This window comes from Rattus rattus, chromosome 2, assembly GCF_011064425.1.
Source record: "Rattus rattus isolate New Zealand chromosome 2, Rrattus_CSIRO_v1, whole genome shotgun sequence".
Classification (NCBI taxonomy): domain Eukaryota; kingdom Metazoa; phylum Chordata; class Mammalia; order Rodentia; family Muridae; genus Rattus; species Rattus rattus.
The window spans coordinates 185,049,050-185,074,013 of NC_046155.1; the positions used below are offsets into that span (position 1 = coordinate 185,049,050).

The 24,964-nt window shown below is 36.6% G+C and overlaps 1 pseudogene; it reads left to right on the forward strand.

The window, feature by feature from the left end:
- The first annotated feature begins 10,495 nt into the window (after positions 1-10,495).
- On the forward strand, positions 10,496-23,966 carry LOC116894612 (annotated as a pseudogene).
- The last annotated feature ends 998 nt before the right edge of the window (positions 23,967-24,964 follow it).

A 24,964-nucleotide genomic window follows, 5' to 3' on the forward strand; every position in this document is an offset into this window, starting at 1 on the left:
GAGTTTTGCAGGATACAGTAACCTGGGCTGGCATTTGTGTTCTCTTAGGGTCTGTATGACATCAGTCCAGGATCTTCTGGCCTTCATAGTTTCTGGGGAAAAGTCTGGTGTGATTCTGATAGGTCTGCCTTTATATGTTACTTGACCTTTTTCCTTACTGCTTTTAATATTCTTTTTCTTTATTTTGTGCGTTTGGTGTTTTGACTATTATGTGACGGGAGGTGTTTCTTTTCTGGTCCAATCTATTTGGAGTTCTGTAGGCTTTTGTATGCCTATGGGTATCTCTTTTTTAGGTTAGGGAAGTTTTCTTCTATGATTTTGTTGAAGATATTTACTGGTCCTTTGAGCTGGGAGTCTTCACTCTCTTCTATACCTATTATCCTTAGGTTTGATCTTCTCATTGAGTCCTGGATTTCCTGTATGTTTTGGACCAGTAGCTTTTTTCCGCTTTTACATTATCTTTGACAGTTGAGTCAATGATTTCTATGGAATCTTCTGCTCTGAGATTCTCTCTTCCATCTCTTGTATTCTGTTGGTGAAGCTTGTATCTACAGCTCCTTGTCTCTTCTTTTTGGTTTTCTATATCCAGGGTTGTTTCCATGTGTTCTTTCTTGATTGCTTCCATTTCCATTTTAATTCCTTCAACTGTTTGATTGTGTTTTCCTGGAATTCTTTCAGGGATTTTGTGACTCCTCTCTATGGGCTTCTACTTGTTTATTTATATTTTCCTGGAATTCTTTTAGGAATTTTTGCGATTCCTCTCTGTAGGCTTCTACTTGTTTATTCATGTTTTCCTGTGTTTCTCTAAGGGAATTCTTCATGTCTTTCTTGAAGTCCTCCAACATCATGATCAAATATGATTTTGAAACTAGATCTTGCTTTTCTGGTGTGTTTGGATATTCCGTGTTTGCTTTGGTGGGAGAATTGGGCTCCGATGATGCCATGTAGTCTTGGTTTCTGTTGCTTGGGTTCCTGCGCTTGCCTCTCGCCATCAGATTATCTCTAGTGTTACTTTGTTCTGCTATATCTGACAGTGGCTAGACTGTCTTATAAGCCTGTGTTTCAGGAGTGCTGTAGACCTGTTTTCCTGTTTTCTTTCAGCCAGTTATGGGGACAGAGTGTTCTGCTTTTGGGCGCGTAGTTTTTCTTCTCTACAGGTCTTCAGCTGTTCCTGTGAGCCTGTGTCTTGAGATCACCAGGCAAGTCGTTTGTAGCAGAAAAGTTTGTCTTACCTGTGGTCCCCAGGCTCAGGTTTGCTCGCGGGGTGTTGCCTATGAGCTCTCCACGGCCTCAGCAGCCAGGAAGATCTGCGCCGCCCCTTCCGGGAGGTTCCGTGCACTGGGGTTCCAGATAGCTTTTGTTTTCCTCTGGGGTCAGTACTGTGTGCAGCGGCAGTCTCTTCTGGTTTTCCCAGGCGTGTCCGCCTCTCTGAAGGTTTAGCTCTCCCTCCCACGGAATTTGGGTGCAGAGAGCTGTTTATCCGGTCGGTCCCTTCAGGTGCGGTGTCTCAGACGCAGTGAATCTGCTGCTCCTGGGCCCTCCTCTACGGGTACCCAGAGGCCGTATACAGTACCCTCCTGGGCCAGGGATGTGGGCAGAGGTGGGCGGCGTTGGTGGTCTCCTCCGCTCTGCTGCCTCCGGAGTGCCTGCCCGACCAGGCGGTGAGAACTCCTCTCCAGGGGGCCTGGGAGCAGAGAGCTGCTGAAGGCAGGGATCCTCCGCTGGTCCGGGACTCTGGCCAAACACCGGAAGTGTCCGGCCCCAGAGGAACTCCGCCTCTGTGTGACCCGAGATCACCAGGCAAGTCGTTTGTAGCAGAAAAGTTTGTCTTACCTGTGGTCCCCAGGCTCAGGTTTGCTCGCGGGGTGTTGCCTATGAGCTCTCCACGGCCTCAGCGGCCAGGAAGCGAGTATTTTTTATATACATTTCGAGTGTTATTCCCTTTCCCGGTTTCGGGCAAACATCCCCTCCCCCCCTCCCCTTCCTTATGGGTGTTCCCCTCCCACCCTCCCCCATTGCGCCTCCCCCCAACAGTCTAGTTCACTGGGGGTTCAGTCTTAGCAGGACCCAGGGCTTCCCCTTCCACTGGTGCTCTTACTAGGATATTCATTTCTACCTATGAGGTCAGAGTCCAGTGTCAGTCCATGTATAGTCTTTAGGTAGTGGCTTAGTCCCTGGAAGCTCTGGTTGCTTGGCATTGTTGTACATATGGGGTCTCAAGCCCCTTCAAGTTCTTCCAGTTCTTTCTCTGATTCCTTCAACGGGGGTCCTATTCTCAGTTCAGTGGTTTGCTGCTGGCATTCGCCTCTGTATTTGCTGTATTCTGGCTGTGTCTCTCAGGAGCGATCAACATCCGGCTCCTGTCGGTCTGCACTTCTTTGCATCATCCATCTTGTCTAATTGGGTGGCTGTATATGTATGGGCCACATGTGGGGCAGGCTCTGAATGGGTGTTCCTTCAGTCTCTGTTTTAATCTTTGCCTCTCTCTTCCCTGCCAAGGGTATTCTTGTTCCCCTTTTAAAGAAGGAGTGAAGCCTTCACATTTTGATCATCCGTCTTGAGTTCCATTTGTTCTAGGCATCTAGGGTAATTCAAGCATTTGGGCTAATAGCCACTTATCAATGAGTGCATACCATGTATGTCTTTTTTGTGATTGGGTTAGCTCACTCAGGATGATATTTTCCAGTTCCAACCATTTGCCTACGAATTTCATAAAGTCATTGTTTTTGATAGCTGAGTAATATTCCATTGTGTAGATGTACCACATTTTCTGTATCCATTCCTTTGTTGAAGGGCATCTGGGTTCTTTCCAGCTTCTGGCTATTATAAATAAGGCTGCGATGAACATAGTGGAGCACGTGTCTTTTTTATATGGTGGGGCATCTTTTGGGTATATGCCCAAGAGAGGTATAGCTGGATCCTCAGGCAGTTCAATGTCCAATTTTCTGAGGAACCTCCAGACTGATTTCCAGAATGGTTGTACCAGTCTGCAATCCCACCAACAATGGAGCAGTGTTCCTCTTTCTCCTCATCCTCGCCTTTGGCAATTTCTTAAAAGTATAAATAAAAAACAGAATTGTAAAAACAAAAACTTAAATAGGAAAAAAAACTCTTGTGGATTGAGCAAATAATGAAAGCAAAAGGAATAAAACTGAAAATATTGTAAGACTTAAATTATGTTGTATGAATATAAACACAGTGGACTACAACTCTCCCTACACTATACCAAAATTTTGATGAATTAGAAAACCTACAATTAGATTTCACAATTATAGAACAGTGACGTTTAATACAGATTTCAAAAATATTTAACACAAAGACAAAGCTCCATGCCAAATACTGTAATACAGACACTGGACATAAGTAATGTTTAATGAATGATAAATTTAACATCATAACATATTTAGCTCAATTTTTAAATGGTAAAAAATTAAGAATTCTGAGAAGAGGAAATGCAAATGTGTGTTACCTTTAGGAGTTTTCTGCATTCTTCATCACCATGAAAATAAAAATTAAAACTACTTTCAAGAACATTTGGTGAGGTGGTAGAGAAAAATGAAAAGGAATTGAATGTGTGGAATGAAAGTTAAAAGGAAATGCCAGTTGAATACTTAAGAAATTTAAAACAGTGGATGATTTTTCAATTATATAAATCCATGACAGTGATGTAAATGAAATAACCAAATAAGGAAGACAGAGATCCCACTGGCTCAATTGTCAACAAATGAAGCTTCTACTACAGAGATTGCACCACATCTAATTAACTGTTTTGATAAAAGGACGTGATAGTAAGCTATTGCCAAAATTAAAGTGCTGCATCATTACTAAAAACACCTATAGAACATAATGAAAATGGAGAATTTGTGATGGGGCCTAATCAGAGTCTTCACCCAGTTTTCCACTGTTTTTTTTTTGTGCAGGAATGTACAGTGTATATTAGCAAAGAAGAAATGGAAATGGCAACACCAAAACCTTTGTTCTACAATGGTGTCCTGTCTACAAGATAGCTATGCTGCAAGTTGCACAGAGTTTACTGTAGGAGTAAACAACCAATCAATACATGATTGCTTAGTTTTCCCACTCCATGAGATTGAATTCAACCGAATACTGCTTTGCGTGACCAAAAGTAGACAATAGATAGGCCAAGTATCCCAGAAAACAAATGCAATTCCTTTTATAAAAATACCAATAACATGACTTTCAATAGCATTATGTTATATTCATAAAATAATTCATTGCCCAGCCATCATCAGAAAATCTTTCTTCTATAGAAGGGAAGAAATTCGGAGAATGTTCAGAGTGAGATTCATAGATGTGAGTGGGATCTCTTCTTAAAAATATCTCCAGGCAGGCCAAGGAAAGGGAAGATGAGAAATTGAGAGAACCAGAGGCAATTTAGGTTACCAAAGAAATAAGCCTTTCCTAATAAACAGAAATGGCAAACAATAGACACACAAAGATAGAAACAAAAGATAAAGTGCCTACATTAGTCTTCCAGAATCATCTTGCACTGAAATAAGAAGTGTAAACATACTCCATTGTCGGGGACCAGACTGCTGGAGTAGTCAGATTCCTGAGAAGGGCTTGACTTTTTCAAAGAAAGAACATGTCCCCAGAAGACTGTTGCCTCCTTGTCTAAGGAGAATATCTTGTGGTTTAGAGATTCACCTTATGTCCTTGGGCACTTCCCAGTACACCCCCCACCCTAAGCTTCAGTTCCTGCTTCAATTCCAGCTTCAGAGCTTTAAATGCTGTACATTCCTCTCAATAAACAGACCTTGACAAGGACACTGATTGGTCTCGCTTGTCTTTTTCGCCTGTTCTCCCGCAGGTATGGGTCCCCCTCAACCCCCACAAATAACTGTGTCCCCGCTGGTGGGGTCACTCCATCCCTAATCCATTAGCAATCTCTAATTAGTAACCACTTTCCAATAAAAATTTAGTTTATTTTAAACGTGTCTCCATCAGGAAACAAACTACTTTTAAGACAGACTGCATGCCCAACACAATATGTACAACAGAAAGTGAATTCAATTCCAATATTGGAGGTCCATGTCTCAAATTTCCTTCCAGTTCTCTCCCCTTACCTCTCAATTTTTAATGTAAATATTGTTCTTTTCTCATTTTAACCAAAATGGTCTTTTCACATATATTATGTTTCCAGTATTAGAGTTGCTAATGATATTCCTAGGAGTGTAAACATATGAGTCTCTGATTTTCATGGCATTTCCTGTAGTCTGTTCCTAATGTTTACATTTTTGTCTAATTCTTATGAGTTAATTTTTTATTTATCTTAGTGCATTTTATATTAATGTATGCTAGTATCACACAAAGGCCTAATTGTTTTCTAGTGAGAGGTAAAATTTAGGTGGATCCAGGTAAAAAGGGATGTGGGAAGGTGCTGGAGGAATTAGATAGAGCCAAAACAATAATCCAAGTATATCATGAAAATAAAAATTATTTTTTTGTTTCTTTTATTTCCATAATTTATTAATTTATTTTAATTCACATTACATCCTAGTCACATTCCTAACTTCTTTCTCTTGTCTCAATTTGGCCCTTAGAAATTCCTCCTCCCACTACCACTGTCCTTTACCATAGACAATGGAAAGATACCTTGGGAAACCTCTTGCTACCTTGGGACATCTAGTTCTAACAAGACTAAGCAACTCTTTTCCCAACACTACCAATTTTCTTGTATGAAGCCACAATTATGTTTATACCTAAACAACACAAAGACCCAACAAAGAGAGAGGACTTCAGAACAATTTCCCTTTTGAATATCGATGCAAAAATACTCAATAAAATTCTTACAAATTGAATCCAAGAACACATCAAAACAATCATCCATCATGATCAAGTACGCTTCATCCCAGGGATGCAGGGATTTTTCAATATACGGAAATCCATCTATGTAATCCACTATATAAACAAACTTAAAGAATAAAAAAAGAGCCCTTCATTAGATGCTGAGAAAGCTTCTGACAAAATTCAGTACCCCTTTATGATAAAAGTACTGGAAATATTGGGAACTTAAGACCCATATTTAAACATAGTAAAAGCAATATACAACAAAATAGTACCTAACATTAAACTAAACAGAGAGAAACTTGAAGAAATCCCACTAAAATCAGGGACAAGACAAGGCTGCCCACTCACTTCCTACTCATTCAATATAATACTCAAAGCCCTAGACAGAGCAATTAGACAATGAAAGGAAGTTAAAGGGATACAAATTGGAAAGGAAGAAATAAAAATATCACTGTTTGCAGATGATATGGTAGTATACTAAGTGACTCCAAAAATTCCAACAGAGAATTCTAAGCCTGATAAACAAGTTGAGCGAAGTGGCTGGGTATAAAATTAACTCAAACAACTCCTCTACTCAAAGCATAAACAGACAGAGAAAGAAATTAGGGAAATGATACCCTTCACAATGGTCCCAAATATTATAAAATACCTCAGTGTGATTTAATCAAGAAAGTAAAGGATCTGTATGATAAGAACTGCAAATCTCTGAAGAAATTGAAGAAGGTCTAAGATGACAGCAAGAACTCCCATGCTCATGGATTGGCAGGATTAATATAATAATAAAGATCATTTTGCCAAAAGCAATCTACATATTCAGTGTAATCCCCATCTAAATTCCAACAGAAGTCTTCATAGAGTTAGAAACAGCAATTGGCAGACTCATTTGGAATAACAAACCACAGGATAGCAAAAGCTATACTCAACAATAAAAGAATTTCTGTGGGAGTAACTTTCCCTTACCTCAAGCAATCTTACAGAGCAAAAGTGATAAAAACTCTATGGTATTGGCACAGAGAAAAGCAAGTAGATGAGTGGAATAGAATAGAAAACCCAGAAATGAACCTGCACACACCTATGGTCACTTGATTTTTAAGAATGGAGCTAAAACCATCCAATGGCTAAAAGATAGCATTTTCAACAAATAGTGCTGGTTTATGTATAGGTCAGCATGTAGAAGAATGCAAATTGGACCATTCTTACTGCCTTGTACAAAACTTAAGTTCAAGTGGACCAAGGATGCCCACATCAAACCAGATACACTCAAACTAATAGAAGAAAAAGTCAGGAAGATTCTTGATCACATGGGAACTGTGGAAAATTTCCTGAACAAAACACCAATGGCTTATGCTCTAAGATCAAGAATTGGCAAAAGGGACTTTGTAAAGCTGCAAATCTTCGGTAATGCAGAGGACACTGCCACTAGAAAACAGCAACCAACAGATTAGGAAAAGATCTTTACCAATCCTACCACTGATACAGGGCTAATATCCAAAATATATAAAGAATTCAAGAAGTTAGACTCCAGAGAGCCAAATAACCCTAAGAAAATGAGGAAACAGACCTAAAAAAAAAAAAAGAATTCTCAGCTGAGCAATATTGAATTGCTGAGCAGTACCTAAAGAAATGTTCAACATCCTTAGTCAATAGGGAAATGTACATCAAAACAACCTGAGATTCTACCGCACAGTAGTCAGAATGGCTAAGATAAAAAACCTCAAATGACCATAGATGCTGGCGAGGATGTGAAGAAAGAGGAACACTCCTCCATTGTTGGTGGGATTGCAGACTGGTACAACCATTCTGGAAATCAGTCTGGAGGTTCCTCAGAAAATTGGACATTCAACTACCTGAGAATTCAGCTTTACCTCTCCTGGGCAATACCCAAAGTTTGCTCCAACATACAGAAAAGACACATGCTCCACTATGTTCACACCAGCTTTATTCATAATAGAGAGATGCTGGAAAGAACCCAGATGCCCTTCAAGAGAGGAATTGATACATAAAATGTGGTACATCTACACAATGGAATACTACTCAGCTGTCAAAAACAATGACTTCAGGAAATTCATAGTCAAATGGAATGCGCTAGAAAATATCATCTAGAGTGAGAAAACCCAATCACAGAAAAGCACACATTGTACGCACTCACTGATAAATTGATATTAGCCCAAAGCTTGAATTACCGAAGATATAATCCACAAACCACATGAAGCTCAAGAAGACGAATGACCAAAGTGGGGATGCTTTACATATTCTTAAAAGGGGGAACAAAAATATTCATAGAAGGGGATATGGAGGCAAAGTCTGAAGCAGAGACAGAAGGAATGGCCTTTCAGAGTCGGCCACACATGTGCCCCATATATATGCAGCTACCAAGAGTAGATAAGATTGATGAAGAATCTGAGAAGTGCAGGCTGACAGGAACTGGATATAGATCTCTCCTGAGAGACACAGCCAGAGTATGACAAACACAGAGGCAAATGTAACACCAAACCACTCAATTGAGAATGGGAATCCATTGAAGGAATTAGAGAAAGGATTTAAGGAGCAGAAGTGGCTTGGAACCTCATAAGAACAACCATGCCAACCAACCAGAGATTACAGGGCCTAACCCACTACCCAAAGACTATACATGGACTGACTGATGGCTCCAAGTGCATATGTCGGAGAGAAAGGCCTTGTTGGGCACCAACGAAAGGAGAAGCCCTTGGTCCTGCCAAGGTTGGACCGCCAGTGTTGGAGGAGAGAAGAGGGGTGGTTGGTGAGAGGAATACCCTTATAGAAGAAGAGAAGTGGGATGGGAGAGGGGGCTTATGTCCTGGAAGTCAGAAAAGGGAATACATCTGAAATGTAAATTTTAAAAATCCAATAAAGAAAATAAAAGGAATTGTCATTTCTGATTTCTCTAATACCTTTAATATGAATGGGTGTTGAATTATAGCAAAGACCTTTTCAGTGTCATACTTTTAAAATAAAAAATATGTAACTAAATTGTGGTTCTATGATTATCTTGATAATTTTGAATACAGAAAGATTCTAGGCATTTCTGGATTTTTAATAAGTTTTATTTTTAAGACATTGTAAGTTCAAAGTTTGTTTTCTTGTGACTTTTTTCTTCAGTTTTTTATAGGACATTATATTAATTTGTATTTCAAATGTTATCCACTTTCCAGGTTCCCCCTGGAAACCTCCTTTCACATCCTCTCTCACCCAGTTTCTATGAGGGTGATCTCCCCTACTCAACAACCTACTCAGGCCTTCAAGCCATGGAATTACCCTACAATGGGGCATCGAGCCTTCACAGGATCAAGAGCCTCTCCTCCGATTGATGTCTGGGGCCTCTCCTCCCATTGATTTCTGACAAGGACATCTTTTGCTACATATGCAGCTTGAGCCAAGCATCGCTCCATGTGTACTTGGGTTGGTGGTTTAGTTCGTGGGAACTCTGTGGGTTCAGATTGGCTGATATTATTGTTCTTCCCATGGGTTGAAGAGTGAGGAAAATTGCATAATAGTTTATTCATTAAACACAGGTTTACTTACAACTTACTATTTGCCTCTAAGATACTAATTGTAAGAATTCTTCAAGCAAGTACAGGAATATAAAGTTAGTAAAATCAATGTAGAAAATCTATAAAGTAGGAGAAATAGGTCTAAAGGTATTGATCTGTGAGAACTTTTGTTTACATTTGAAGATCATGTTTTCGAACTCAAATATTCAGTTTAATTCTCATTAAAATTTTTCGGGAATATGAGTGTTAGGACTTATGTAGTTTTTGAAATGAATACATGGATCTAGCATTTTCTCTGGATCTTGTTGAATATTTGAAATGCAAGAGGACTGAGAGCAGAACACTGAATAGAATGCAAATAAACAAAATATTTTAAATTCATATAAACTTTCATGCTATATATTGGAAGAAAATAAAATTTTAACTATAAAGTACAATATTTTAAATGTATTTACAAATTAAAATAAATACTGAGATTAATAAAAATAATAATATATGTAAGTAAATTGTGGTTCTACAATGACCTGGATAATTTGAATATAGCAAGATTCAAGGCATTTATGCATTTTTCATAATTTTTAGTCCTGAAGACAGATTTTGTTTAAATATTCTATACCTGTCACTGTTGTAACATTGTCCATACTACATTCTCAGTGGATACCAAAGCTCCAAACATGATGGTGCTTTTTCCTATTTGGGGATTTGTGACACAAGTGCCATGACCTCAGATTTTGTGAGTCCTTTCTAAACCATTAATGCATGTCTCACAGTGAACCAACTAATAAAATCCATTGATATAATTTAACGTGTTCATATAAACAGATTTTGAGGCAGTTGTGGGACCGAATATTCACAAAGTAGAATCTTTCTAGGGACCTTAATTTTCACCGACACATCTGATGTCATTGACCTACCTATACCATCCTCATCTGTATTTATCAACCATGTTTATCACATGCACTGTGCACATGAGATGAAGCTTCTCAGGAGAGAGTGTCAATGATTCCTCTAGGGGTGAAGAAACAACTCTAAAAAAGGAAACATGAATACATATGTAGCATCTTCCTCAGCCACAATGATAATAGTACATGGGGATACTTTGCTAACTGTTTGATTTGCTGATTTGTTTGGCACTTCACAGCCAATTTTACCAGACTCAGAGCAGGAAAAATATGTTTATCATAATTTTACTCTTCTTGCTCCTGAACATTCCACTTCTTGTGGCTGATTTTATTTATCCCAGATGCTTTTGGAGAATGAAGCAGAAAGAAGAAAGGAATGGAAACATGGGAATAGGATGTACTTTCTTGATGCATGCAGTAAAATGGCATTTGGAGAATGAATATTTCAGTCACATTTCGAATATACAGTAAGTTGTTTTGTGTTTTCCATGGAAAGGTAATCATTAATAATTCCCAAAACTACTGAGGATGAGGAACAAGGCAATGCTATGAGTCTTTTGTACTCTGTTTTTTAACGTGCAAAACAAGAAATAAGTCCAAATTCTATTAGAGACTTAATGTTATATTACAACTTTAATTTGAAACAGAGTATTTTTTCCATCAGCTTCACACATATAGAGATGGAAACTGATCAATACAGCAAAGGTGAATATTTATCTATCACATACATTCCTCTCCTAGACAGTTTCCATATCAGAGTAGCCAATGGTATCTTATCAAAAGAATCCCCATACACTTTCTATGACTTTATCCCAGGTGCATTTAGGCAAATGGCCATAGAGTCTGCTAATAATCCTTCCATTACAGTGTAGTTTCTAGTGCATGTGCTATGGTCACTAATGTTGGTGACACACCTAGCTCTGTAGAGCTTTCATATAAACATTCACTTACTATCATACATTTCCTAGATGTGGTCCCTGTTTATGTTGCATCAAAAATTGACTAAGAGATCTTTCCACCACTAACTTCATATTTTGATCTTTACAAATTCACTGGATTTAAGGTCTTACAAAGTCCAGTATTTATACTCTCTTTAGAGTAAGGAAACAATATATGGATGCTGAAGGATGTGTTGCATTCTATAAAAAGTGATATTATTACCAATAGTGATAACATCAATTATGAAGGATAACATTTCACCAACATTTCAAGGATTTATGAACTTCCAGTTACATTTGTCATCTCAATCACATTACACATATTAATATTTATGGGATGGGGACAATGCAATCCAATGCAGGACTTTCCTTTTTATTGATTTCAAATGATATCTGTAAATTGCTGTCCATTATAAACACCCTAACCTTTTACAGAACACATACTGAAAACCACAAGTATGCTCTGGCTTTGGCTTTTTCCATATATGAAATCAACAGGAACCCTGATCTTTTGCCAAATATGTCTCTAACATTTAAATTCTCAGAATATTCTTGTGATTGGGAATCTCAGTTAAATAGTGTCATTTTTATGGGATTACAAAATCATGATATTCTCCCTAATTATGTCTGTAAAGAATTCTCCAAGTGTGTAATGGCAATTACAAGACTAAATTGGGCAACAACTGTGACACTTCACATAATCCTAAACAACTTCATATCTCAGCAGGTAAGGTAAGGTAAGGTTTGGGTTTTTTTTTTTTTTTTTTTTTTTTTGTTTTTTTTTTTTTTTTGTGTGTGTGTGTGCACGTATTGGGGGAAGGTTGGGGATTCAATCATGAAATCATATATCTGTTTGTGCCAGCATGATCTTACTAGGCCTGGGCAAAATTCTGTAGTGCAAATGGATTATTTATAAACTTGATAGTGCTTCCACATCACCTTATATGAAAAAGAGATGAGGGAGGAGATAATAGCTAGCTTTGATTTCTAGAATTGTGCAGAAAAATGTGTTTATAAGTTCTTAGGAATACATTGTATCTCATGCTGCTTCCTGTGTTCTAGTTCCTTCATCTTACTTATGGACCCTATCATCCTGTCTTGAGTGATGATGAAAAATTTCCCTATCTATATCAGATGGCCTCTGATGATACATCTCTAGCCCTTGCTTTGGTCTCCTTCATAATTCATTTCAGTTGGAACTGGGTAGGGTTGGTCATCTTAGACAATGATCAAGGCATACAATTTCTCTCTTATTTGAGAAGAGAGATGGAAAAAAATACAGTCTGCTTTGCCTTTGTCAACATTATTCCAGTCAATATGAATTTATACATATCAAGAGCTGAAGTGTATTACAGCCAAATTATGACATCATCCGCAAATGTTGTTATCATTTATGGTGACCCAGACAGTACATTAGCTGTGAGCTTTGGAATGTGGGAATCTCTAGGTATACAGAGAATATGGATCACCACCTCACAGTGGGATGTCACTCCTAGTATGAAAGACTTCACATTTGGTGTCGGATACAGAACTTTTGCTTTTGGACACCACCATGGTGAGATTTCTGGTTTTAAAAATTTTGTTCAGACATTGAACCCTGTCAAATACTCAGATGAATTTCTGGTAAAGCTGGAATGGATGCACTTTAACTGTGAAGTCTCAGCATCTAAATGTAAGACACTGAAGAACTGCTCTTCCAATCACTCACTGGAATGGCTAATGATACACACTTTTGACATGGCCTTTATTGAACGGAGTTATGACATATACAATGCTGTGTACGCTTTTGCCCATGCACTCCATGAGATGACTTTCCAAAAGTTTGATAATATGATCCAGGACAATGGTAAAAATTATAGTTATAGCTGCAAGAAGGTAACATTTCTACTGTTAGATTATGTTTAGTATTATCAATACATAGTTTTATGAGACTGTAAAATGCCCAAAATAAGTGTGCTGAATATTTTCCAAAATCAAAGAATTTTTACTAAGTAAATCGTGATATCAGTATAAAACTCTAATGTTAAGAGAATAGAGTAGAAGGCATTATGCATCAATGTAGCCCTGTGATTTTGTTACATATTAACTGAATATCACCATATATATTTTAAAACTGAAAATATATTGAGTCCATCCACATGAGTCCAGCCAATGATGAGTACTTGTTTATTAAATTTTAAGTATGTTGGTATCATTGTAGGGGATTGTTTTAACTAAAGATCCCAGCTCACGCTGTTCTGCCTCTAGGCTTGTTGAATCAGTTGATGTACATAGAACATAGTGCTAGAATTCAGTGCAATACATTCATGTGTGGGAATGTGTGTTAATGATATTTCTATTGTATATTTATGTTTCTGTGTTTCTGTATATCAGTGTAAATATCTATATCAATGACTACATCTAGATACAGAAATTTAGAGGGAGATACTAAGAGAAGGGTTTTATAGATATTTTTGCCCATCTGCCTGTCTATGTTAATAAAAATAAGGTTGTCTGTTTCCAGTTCTTTCTGTATGATGAATTTTGTCAGTATGTACATTCCAGTATATAAATATCAATGCATGTTTCTGCAGGAGCCTCTGTGTTTTGTGTGCTTTTGTGTATGCTTTTTTTCTTCATTTTTGCTTGTATGTCTACATACAATATCATCAATTTATCTGTTTGTCAGTGTCTCTATGTAGAGGTCAGTACATATATATGTCTACCCATAAATATTCTTCTATGCATGTCTTTCTGAGTGTGTATACCTGAATATGTATTTTGTGTGTATCTGTGTCTGTCCGAGGTTTTTCCTGCATAGTCTCTCTCTGTGTACATCTATATTTTCATGTGTGTTTGGGCATGTATATGTATGTTTGTGCAAATATGTATGTGCTTCTGTTATGTGTGAACCTCTATATGATTACAAGTCTTTTTGCTTCATGGGTATGATTTATATTACAAACATATTTCACTGTCTACATGCATGATTGTGCTTGAGAGTTAATCTATTCTTAACTAAAATAACATCATAATTTTGCACATCTCTTTACTTTCACTGAGAAATTTCACCTAAATATTGTCAATACAGCTGCCTTTAAGATGAAATAAGAATATATTTTTTTACTTTAAGGAAGAGATTGTACTTTATTTTATGGTGCCTGTCTTACAGCTGTGTTCCTTTCTGAGGAAGAACCCATTCACTAATCCTGTTGGGGACAGAGTGAATATGAACCAAAGAGACAAACTGCAGGAAGTGTATGACATTTTCTATATTTGGAATTCTCCACTGGGCCTTGAACTTAAAGTTAAAATAGGAATGTTTAGTCCATATTTTCCAAATGGTCAACAGACACATTTCTCTGAAGATATGACAGAATGGGCAGGAGGAAATACACAGGTGGGTTCAGCCCAATTGTATTAATTTAAATTACACTGTCAAGTGCATGCATCTAAACTTCCTTGAACCTGGTGAAATGAAATTTATTGTCATGTGAGAGACTAATTTCTAGAATCCTATATTATGCTTATTTTTTCATATTTAAGATGACTTTTTGGAATTCATTGAGGATTTTTCAATAGGCATAGAGGATATTTGCATTATATCAGAACCTGTGCCATTCCTTTAATATTAACCATTTTAGAAAACAGATTGATATTATTTCCAGTATAGTAAGAAATATTCTACTAATCCCATTATTGTTACTACAGAGTGATTTCCAAACTGATGATAAACCATTTCAAAGGATGTTTAAAGACTCTGGCTCTTTGTAAGGACAGAGTAAATTCATCATAACCAAGTTACATTTTTTTTATAATGGGATTTTTAAACCTGTTTTATAACTAATTCTAAATTTCCAAAACCTCTAACTAACCAGGCATTAACATTTTATGACAAAATTACATACCCTGTGAACTACCTTCTGGATTTTTCTGTTTATTTTTATGCTGGTATGAGAGTGTTGTCTGCATGTATACATGTGCAACACCTGCATGTGCAATATATGTGGATAGCTGAAGATTTATTTAAATCTCAGAGCATTTGCAAGAGGTTCATGCCACTTAATGGATGCTAGAAATCAAACATAGGTCCTCTTCATGAATAACACTTGTTCTTCAGAATTTAGCCATGGCTCCAGCCCTGAATCATACCTTGTAAAAGATAATACTTAGTAAAGGAAACTTGTCTCGGCCCATTGATTCTTGCATATTTTATTCAAACAAAGAAGTCTGTACTTAGTTGCCTTCTGTATATGGAGAGAAATTGTTAGTAATAAAATTTTGCTGTTGAGGAATTTTTAAAATTAAATATCTCATATGCATTTTAGGTATAATATAGGTAGGAATGCTGATGTGATTAGTTTTCAGGTGTCATTTTCAAACTTCCCTGTTTCATTTGAAGTAAAATCTCATATTGCTCAGATAGTATGAATTTAAAGTTACTGTTCTTCAACAATGTGATTAAAAAGGCCAATCTTAGGGAAAAGAACATAAGAGCTAAAAGTATACTTGCAGAACTATATATCCATTTAGAGGACAACTTTGAAATCACTTGTGTATTCTATTCAGGCCTCACATGAGCCTTATAAACTGTTAACTGGAAGAATATAGATTTATAAAAATGTTAACTGTGTTCTACTCATACATAATGTAATGCCAATATGGAATCTAATATAAAAATGTGAATCATCATGGAAATATTCCAAACATTAGAATCATAGATTTAAGTGAAAATATGTTCATTGATTCAGTAAAAAAGGAATCAAATAATTATTATAAGAATGGTAAAAAAAATCAAAGAGGGCAGTAACCATCTCTGGGAGGATACAATGAAATTGTGAATACTTTGATACAATGAGACACTGAGAGAGGATATGACAAAGGGATTCCAGTAAGTTACAAAATAATGAAAGAATTTGAAACTAATATATAAACAAAATAAACCAAAAGAATATCTTAGTGAATAGTCTAACAAAGGGCATGCTCCAGTTTGAGGACAAAATAGGCAGGACATGAAGGAAGAGGCATAAAAAGTAGAAAATTCAAACTACGACACAGATAAAACAACAAGGAAAAGTGAAAGTCAGAGGTGAATAAGGAAGTAGGATTAAAAGATCAAATTTAAAACCACCGGGAACAAGAAAAAGAAGACACTCTAGGTATCCAGAGTATGTCCATTATATTGCAGCTGTACATATCCAAAATAATGTGAAAAATGTAGACCTCTGTCTGCTAGAAACATATAAACAGCAACTTTGAAAAGGAAATACTCAGCTTTAGAAATGTTATAGTCCTTGACAAATTTTACTTAAAATTTATAGTGGGACAAGTAGCAGATATGAAAGCTGAAGGTGAGAACCCTTATTCCTAGAAAGTTCATCTCTGGATGACAGCAGGTTCCACTAGCTTCACCCATTTTTAAATGTACTTAATTAATTTTTTCATTCTTTAACTTTACTTACTGATAACCATTTACTTACCCTTCTCTTCTATTCTTTCTCCTACATTTCACTTCACTCTCATTCACTACTCCATCATTATTCAGAAAAGGGTAGCCTCCACTATCCAGATATCAATATGCTTTGGCATATCATGTTGCACAACAACTAGGCACAGATTCATATTCTCCTACTGGGATCAGTAGAGGCAGCCCAGTAGGATAAACTGTCACAAAAGAAAGGCACAGAGTAAAATGCAGACCTCAGTATTGCTCTTAGTAGTCCCACATAAAGACAAATCTGCAGAATGGTTAAATGTTTAGAATGCCTAGGTCAGTCCCAGCATTATTCGTGGTAGTTGGTTCAGTCTCTCTGAGGACTTGTGTTGGATAGTTAGTTGACTCTGTAGGCTTTCTTGGGTTTCTTTTAACTCTCTTGCTCCTAAAATCCTTCTTTCCCTCCTGTTCAGGATTCCACATGCTCAACCTATTGTTTGGGTATGGATCTCCGCATCTGCATCCTTTAATATCTGAGAGATTCCTTTCATATCATGGATCTATTAGGCTCTTGCCTTCAAGTGTAACAGAATATTATGTCCAGCATCAGGGGTAAACTTCCTTTCATGGGATGTTTTTCAAGCTAAACCAGTCATTGGTTATTTACCCACTCATCCTCTGCTCCATCTTTCCTCACATGTATCTTTAGGTAAGACAAATTTAGATCAAAATTTTGGAGATAGCATGTTGACTCAATCCCTACCTTGGAAAATTTGCCAGGTTCTTGGAGATGGACGCTTCAGGCTCCCTATCAAGCTTTTCTAGGAGACTTGGCTAAAGTCACCCTCATAGATTTCTGGGATTTTCTACAGCCTTAGCTTTTTAATTTCTCTAGACATGCCACCCATTACAAATAGTATCTCCAAATATTCTGTAACCCATTCTCCCCCTGTCATCCCATTTTATTCTCATCCCACCCAGCTCCATTCAGTGCATAAACACATTAACCAATGGTGTCTATTATATTTCCCCTTCTCAGAGGAATATATGGGTTCCACATTTTGCCATCTTTTTTACATGGGTTTTCTATGTTTGGCAATTTTAGCCTGCAACAGACATTCTTAAATGAGTAGAGTAAAATTTTTGTCTTTCAGAAAGTAAAAGATATAATTGCCAATCTAATTACAATATCCAGTAAGTTTATTTCTTATAATAAAAGGAGACAGAAAAATATTCATCATGAACCAAATTAAGGATATTAAAAGAACTCCATCATATATAAAAGTAATATGAGGGATAGAAAGATGCATCAGAGGTTAAGAACACTGACTGTTCTTCCAAAAGTCCTGAGTTCAATTCCCAGTTACCACATGATGTTTCACAACCATCTGTGATGGGATCTGATGCCCTCTTCTGGTATGCCTGAGGATAGTGACAGTATACTCACATATATAAAGTAAATAAATCTTTTAAAAAAGTAAGATTAGCATAAGAGGTCAAAATAACCATAAACAACATTCAAATGCCTGACAGAAAAATGTTTATTAAAAATGTACCAAATATTGATATAACAACTAAACAATAATTAACAAATGATTTTAGTAATAAGTGAGTATTAATGGTCTTTTTCTCTAATTAAAAACACAACGAGTTTGGTTTATTTTTAACATAATATTTTTATTGATTCCTTGGGAATGTCACATAATACCCAGTTCCCAGAACTTCGATATCTGCCTCTGCATAAGAGCACCTTTCATAAAAATTAAAATTAAAAAGTCCATATTCTGTTATTTTTGTACTCAGTGGAACATGGCAAAACTCTCGGTTCCTGCTTTATAAATAGAATGTATTTGTTCCCTCCCAAAGCCTCTCCAGAAGCCCTCAATTGTGAATAACTAACATCATATTCTTTATCATATATTTCAAGACTTCTTTTGGATTTGCTTCCTGTTTGAACTGCTTTTTTTTCTTGGATGCTGTGGAAAGGGTCTGGGTTGGGATGGCAGTAGGATTTGCTACATAAAACTTTCCGGTACCTCACTCATATATATTAATATACAATCATTCAGTTTACTGCAAAAGTAGTTGTCTCGCAGTTTTACAGCATCAGGAGAAAAAATAATGGTGTTCTATATTGTTTATAGTATTAGCAAAGACAGAAACCTTGGCCCTAAATGCAGCAGGGCAACAGACATAGTCAAGGCCCTCAAGAGTCAGGAGACCCCATGTACATCATCATGGTTTTACATTCCAGTCCAGAATATGAAAATTCCCAAGTCTTCACAGTCATAATATGGGCCATGAATATCAACATAGACATTGAATGGTGCAATAGGAACATGGAACAAAAAATGGCCATATGGAGCAGCATGGATCCTGTCATTCCACTTGCCTCTTGTAGCAGTGAAGCTTACTTAGATCAGTATGGCTCCAGGAGAGAGCATGACGTAAGCAGCTTGGGTATTCGCGTGGCCTTTGGTGTTATCACAGGTCATGGGCATTGGCTGCAGAAATCCAGCCTAGACATTGCACCTTTTGACAGTGGCAACTATATATATCTGTAGAAATTTTGGTAAGAAAACAAACCACAGATATCAGCAAAGATGCTGGTTCCACAGAACCAGGGGCCAGGATATGGACCTTGTTAGTAGTAATGACCCAAATAGCATCATGGCTAAAGATAACAGCATAGGACACTCACACAAATATGGCCATAGTGGGAATTATTGGTTTATTAATGGTTGACATTTTTATCCCTTTGTCCTGTGGAGACTTGATGCCCCAGAGAAGGGAGATACAAGAATTTGAAGTGGAAGTGTAAATGGAAGAGTACTCTCTTACAGGGCAAGGGGAGGGGCAAGGAAAGCAGGCTTGGTAGAGAGGAGACCAGGAAGGGTTATAACAATTGAAATGGAAACAAATAAAATTATTAACAAAAAATGGGCATTCCTTTGTGGCCTGCCTGGGGGATAATAAAATATCCTTTATATACATGAAAGGAGAACACATATAAAAATGTGATGATTGGAAGCAACATAATAAAGTTGAACAGAAAAAATATAATTAGATTACTACCTCATTGATCATTGATCAACATGCCTGAAATAATTCTTGAACTAAACATCTACTAATAGACGTAAAGAACAGAGCTAAAATACTAGTCCCTATGCTCAAGTAACTTCATTCCATGATTGTAAGCATGACCAATCATGTGCGTATCAGTTAAGTCTAAAACATCACACAAATAAACTAAAGGATAAAACTATATTTTACACAAAAACATGCAGAAAATGCTCTTAAGGCAGTCTAGTATCATTTCAGAATTAAAAAAAATACAAGTATCTGGCAATCTATGAGAACACATGTTACAATAATGAAGTTGTCTATGTCAAAACAATTGATGAAATTGTATTACATGAACAGGAGAATCATATAATTTCCATTAAAATCAGAAATGAGGCCAAGTTTTGCAGTGGTACATGCCTTTAATTTGCATTCTTTAAATTATGTGTGAGGAGAATCTCTATGAATTTGTGGCTACTCAAACTTTCACAGTGACTCTTTTCTAACACCAGGCTGAAATGGATACTCTACCTTAAGTGAAATAAACAGAATTTGGACAAGGAAATGCATCCTAAATATGTCTTAAAATCTTAGTAAGAAAATGAAAAATGAAAAGTACTACCAGTAAAAAGAAGAGAAGTCTTGTGCTCTGATCTATAAAGGAAGATGAGAACTACTAATACTATAAAGAGAGACATTCTTTTTCAAACAAAAAAGGAAGAGTTGTGGTTAACCAGATTTCTAGAGAACATGAGTTGAATCTGTAGATATTCAACTCTGTGATGACAATAGGAAACTAAGAAAGAAGGGTGGAAATTCAGAATGAAGATATCAGCAAAATTCCAATGCAGCATATAGATACCCATCATGAGATTCATTGGAAAACCAAGATTTTCTTAATTTAAGAAATACTTGAATTAAGTTCAGGAAATTGAAATCTTCCTCAGGTTTTCACACCCTTTGCAGGCTCTATGTGATGCCTTATTTGAGGCCTTGTTTCCTGTTTTATATGTCCTTTACTTCTAATTTACTACTATGTTGCTGCTATTATACAGTAACTACAAAGTGAGGAGGAAAGGTCAATTTGGCTCATGAATTACACTCAAGAAAAGAAAAGACATGGATCTGGATAATGCAATGGAAACTCATTGAAATCTGCATACTGGCTTGTTCTGCATGATTTCTAATAATCCACTGGCTAGAGACAACATTGTTCCCAATAGGCTGAGCACTCCTACATCAATTAACAATTTAATATATGCCTTACATATTGATGACAGGCTAAAGTGATGGAGATAATTTTTTAATTAGGATTCTCTGTATCTTTATATTGTGTTATGTGTTTAGGGGAGAGAAATTAACTAGAATAACAACTTTGAAATCTCTGTAGTGTTTGCACACAGAACACTAACAACTTTTGCTCATGAATTTCAAGGAGTTGGGAAAACAATTCAACTTCTCCTCAATTTTTTCCATATATTGATGTCTGTCATCATACAGTGCACTAATTAATATCTGGCAATCAGTTGGTATATATAAAATTAGTTCATTAATATCACATGCTAATGTAGTATAATTATAGAAGCAGTAAGCAAAATTTCTGTTTGCAGCATAAGTCTACTTTTCATTAGATGCCAACTTCTGTATGCAGTGCTGATTGTGGTCCTGGATATAGAAAATTCGGGAAGGATGGAATGGCAACATGCTGTTTTCATTGCAAACCCTGCCCAGAAAATGAGATTTCTAATGAGACAAGTGAGTATTTCCTGCTGGAATAAGTTCTTCAAACAGATCATCATCTTGTTTCTCTATTGGAAAGCTTAAGTGTCCTAAAGTGGAAGTTAAAATAAAATATGTCTGGTTCCCTAGTTAGTCATTATAGGAATAAAATAATTTAAAATGTCCTTATTAAGATAAAAGTAGATATTGTTCTATATTTTGCCTCCTTCAAAAGTTATAGTAGATGCCATATTATCAAATAAATAGTTGTGAGAAGAAAACTTCAGTGCCAGTGTACTCTAGACAAGATATTTTCTAATGTTTAATGTTCTCAAAAACATATATAGATCATGAATCTTTAAAGTATTCTTTATGTTGCCTTGATCTATGTTCCCTTACATAACTCTATGGACACATTACATGTACAGAAGCACAAGGAAGACAAAGTTAGCCATTTGACTATGGTTAAAAAGTAATCCTTGTTCTCTGTAAGATGAATGGAGACAGCAAATAATAACTTACAAAATTATTATATATTCAATTTAGTATTTTCTTCCTCTATTCATATTCATAATAGTAATTTTACATATTGTTTAGTTAAAATTGTTTTGATCTGAAAGGAATTAGCCACAGATTTCAAATGGCATTGACACTACCATAGCCCAAGTTAATCAAATAATTATTTAGTCAAGACAAAATAAAGACAAATGACAAGCATGTTGTTATTCTGGTCTATTTTGTATGAACCTATATAATTAAAGTGACATCTCATAGGGACATTTATTTGTCAGTAAGACGGCTTAGCAGTTAAATCCTTTCCCACTAAGCATGATGGTATAGGTTTACCTACAGATCTCATCAAATTGTAGGAGGTAACCATTTCTACCTGTTTCTTTGTAATATTCATGCAGTTCCACATTAGGCATATACATAAGAAATTCAACAACACTATTTGGAGATAGGTAACCTTGGTGCTATGAAGCAAACTCGAGTATTCGCCAAGACCAACATATTCTACTCAAAAGCAAGCTTTTTTTGTATTTTTTTTGTATTCTCTTTTAAAATAAATTAATAATGGCTCTCCACAAATGCATTGTTCCATGTAAAAGACTTCTACACTAGGAAGTACATTATCTCTTATTACAATCATTCAATGACTCAGTGCAATGGCTATCAGGTACAATGGTGGAAATTACAGACATTTGTACCTTCAGTAATAGGCTGCCTTCTTTTTATGAAAAGGTTTAGGAATGTGGTGTTACTACTGCATAATTGAATAAATTATGAATTTCTTTTAGTTTTGCACGAACAAACACCAATGTTATATTCATATAAATTTCTAGTCTCACTCTCACTATCATGCTTCCCTTTTATATAAACAAAATTATTATCATGTTAATGAGAACTTCTCTTACTTTTACCTGCAAAGACACTAATAAATATAAACACCCATGATAAAAGACCACAACAATACTGTAAAATAGACAAAAAATATTTGTTACTTTCATTTTCCTAATGATGATTAAATCCATTACAAAATAGATTCCATTATTTCATGTAGCAGTGACATTCAATGCATTCTCAGCAACTAGACTCATACACGGCAACACTTATTCTACATGCTACGTGAAATATCCTGCCAGTCAAATTGCTGAAGTTGAACTAACAATATCTTCATTTCTCTATTAGATATTGATTTGTGCACCCGATGTCCAGAGGACCAATATGCAAACACAGAGCAGAGTCACTGCATTCCCAAAGCTGTTGTATTTCTCAGCTATGAAGAACCCCTGGGAATGGCAATTTCCTTAATCTCCTTGTGCTTCTCTGCATTCACAACTGTGGTTCTTGGAGTTTTTATGAAGCATCACAGTACTCCCATTATCAAGGCCAATAACTGCTCTCTGATCTACATCTTGCTCATCTCACTCATCTTTTGTTTCCTCTGCCCCTTGCTCTTCATTGGCCATCCAAACTCTGCCACTTGCATCCTGCAACAAATCACATTTGGAGTGGTATTCACTGTATCTGTTTCCACTGTGTTGGCCAAAACAATTACTGTCATTCTAGCATTTGAAATCACAGCCTCACAAAGAATGATGAAGTATATTCTTGTTTCAGGGGCTTCTAAGTACATCATTCCCATCTGTACTCTCATTCAAGTCATTTTATGTTCAGTCTGGTTGGGAGTTTCTCCTCCTTCTGTTGATATTGATGCACAATCTGAGCATGGCCATATAATCATTGTTTGTCATAAGGGTTCAGTCACTGCCTTTACTGTGTATTGGGATACTTGGGTACGCTGGCCTTTGGGAGCTTCACTCTGGCTTTCTTTTCCAGAAATCTTCCTGGTGCTTTCAATGAAGCCAAATCCATAACATTCAGCATGCTGGTGTTCTGCAGTGTCTGGGTCACTTTCATTCCTGTTTACCATAGCACCAAAGGCAAGATGATGGTGGCGGTGGAGATATTCTCCACTTTGGCCTCCAGTGCAGGGATGCTGGGATGCATCTTTGTTTCCAAATGTTACACAGTATTGTTCAGACCAGAACAAAATTCTCTTCAAATGGTCAGGGTGAAATCATCTTCCCATGTTCATATTTCATAAGTTCTCAAAAATATATACTTGGTTCATAATCACCAAATATTGGATTATATTGCCATACCTATCTGTGTTTGGAATGGCTCTCACCATTTCCTGTGACTATATTGCCTAGCAATACCATGTTTACTGACATTCCCATTGTCTCCTAAAATCTTCTACAATGTTTAAAACAATCTTCCTCTTTAACAGGAGATAATGAATTTCTGATGCTATATAATAGTTAGAAGAGTTATTCTAGGAGCACAGAAGGAAAAGGAATATTTTTACCACCAGGTTGTTAGAATATTTCCAAAGATGAATTGTTGTCCTTGCATTCATAATTACAGCCTGCTCTTACAGGGGGACTGATTCAATACTTAGTCCAACCCACGGATCTTACCAAACACTTGTACCAATTTCTACAATGAAATATATGTTCTCTTCTGGGCATTATAATGAACTGAAGCTATTTATGCCCATAATCACACACACACACACACACACACACACACACACACACACACACACACACACACACACACACACACACACACACACTGGAGAGAATGAGAGGGAGGGAGAGAGAGAGAGGGAGAGATGCAAATAACTAAAATTACATAGATTTAAAAAAGATATAGAGGATAGAAGAATGATACAAAGACTTTATACTGGGAGTTTGCTTCTCCATGTTCCCCTAAGGTGTTAGAATACAGGGACCTACAAAGAAAGGATCACAAATGGGTAGAGATGACTGGGCTTATTTTTTAAACACTTTACATTATAACGCTCATCTTTAAGTATATCATCAACAACACCCTTGTGAAATTGTCAGAGAAAGAACAGTCTCTTGAAATAATCTCTTCTCTGTGTGGAATTTAGCTGACTCTATGCAAAAGATCAGCTTTGACACCACAGAGTAACCCAAGACAGGCAGGTTGTGCAAGTCAGTTCTTAGAACATTCGCAATGGGTTTACTCAGAAACTCACAGGGACTACTGGCTATGACATTTCCTGGGTATTCT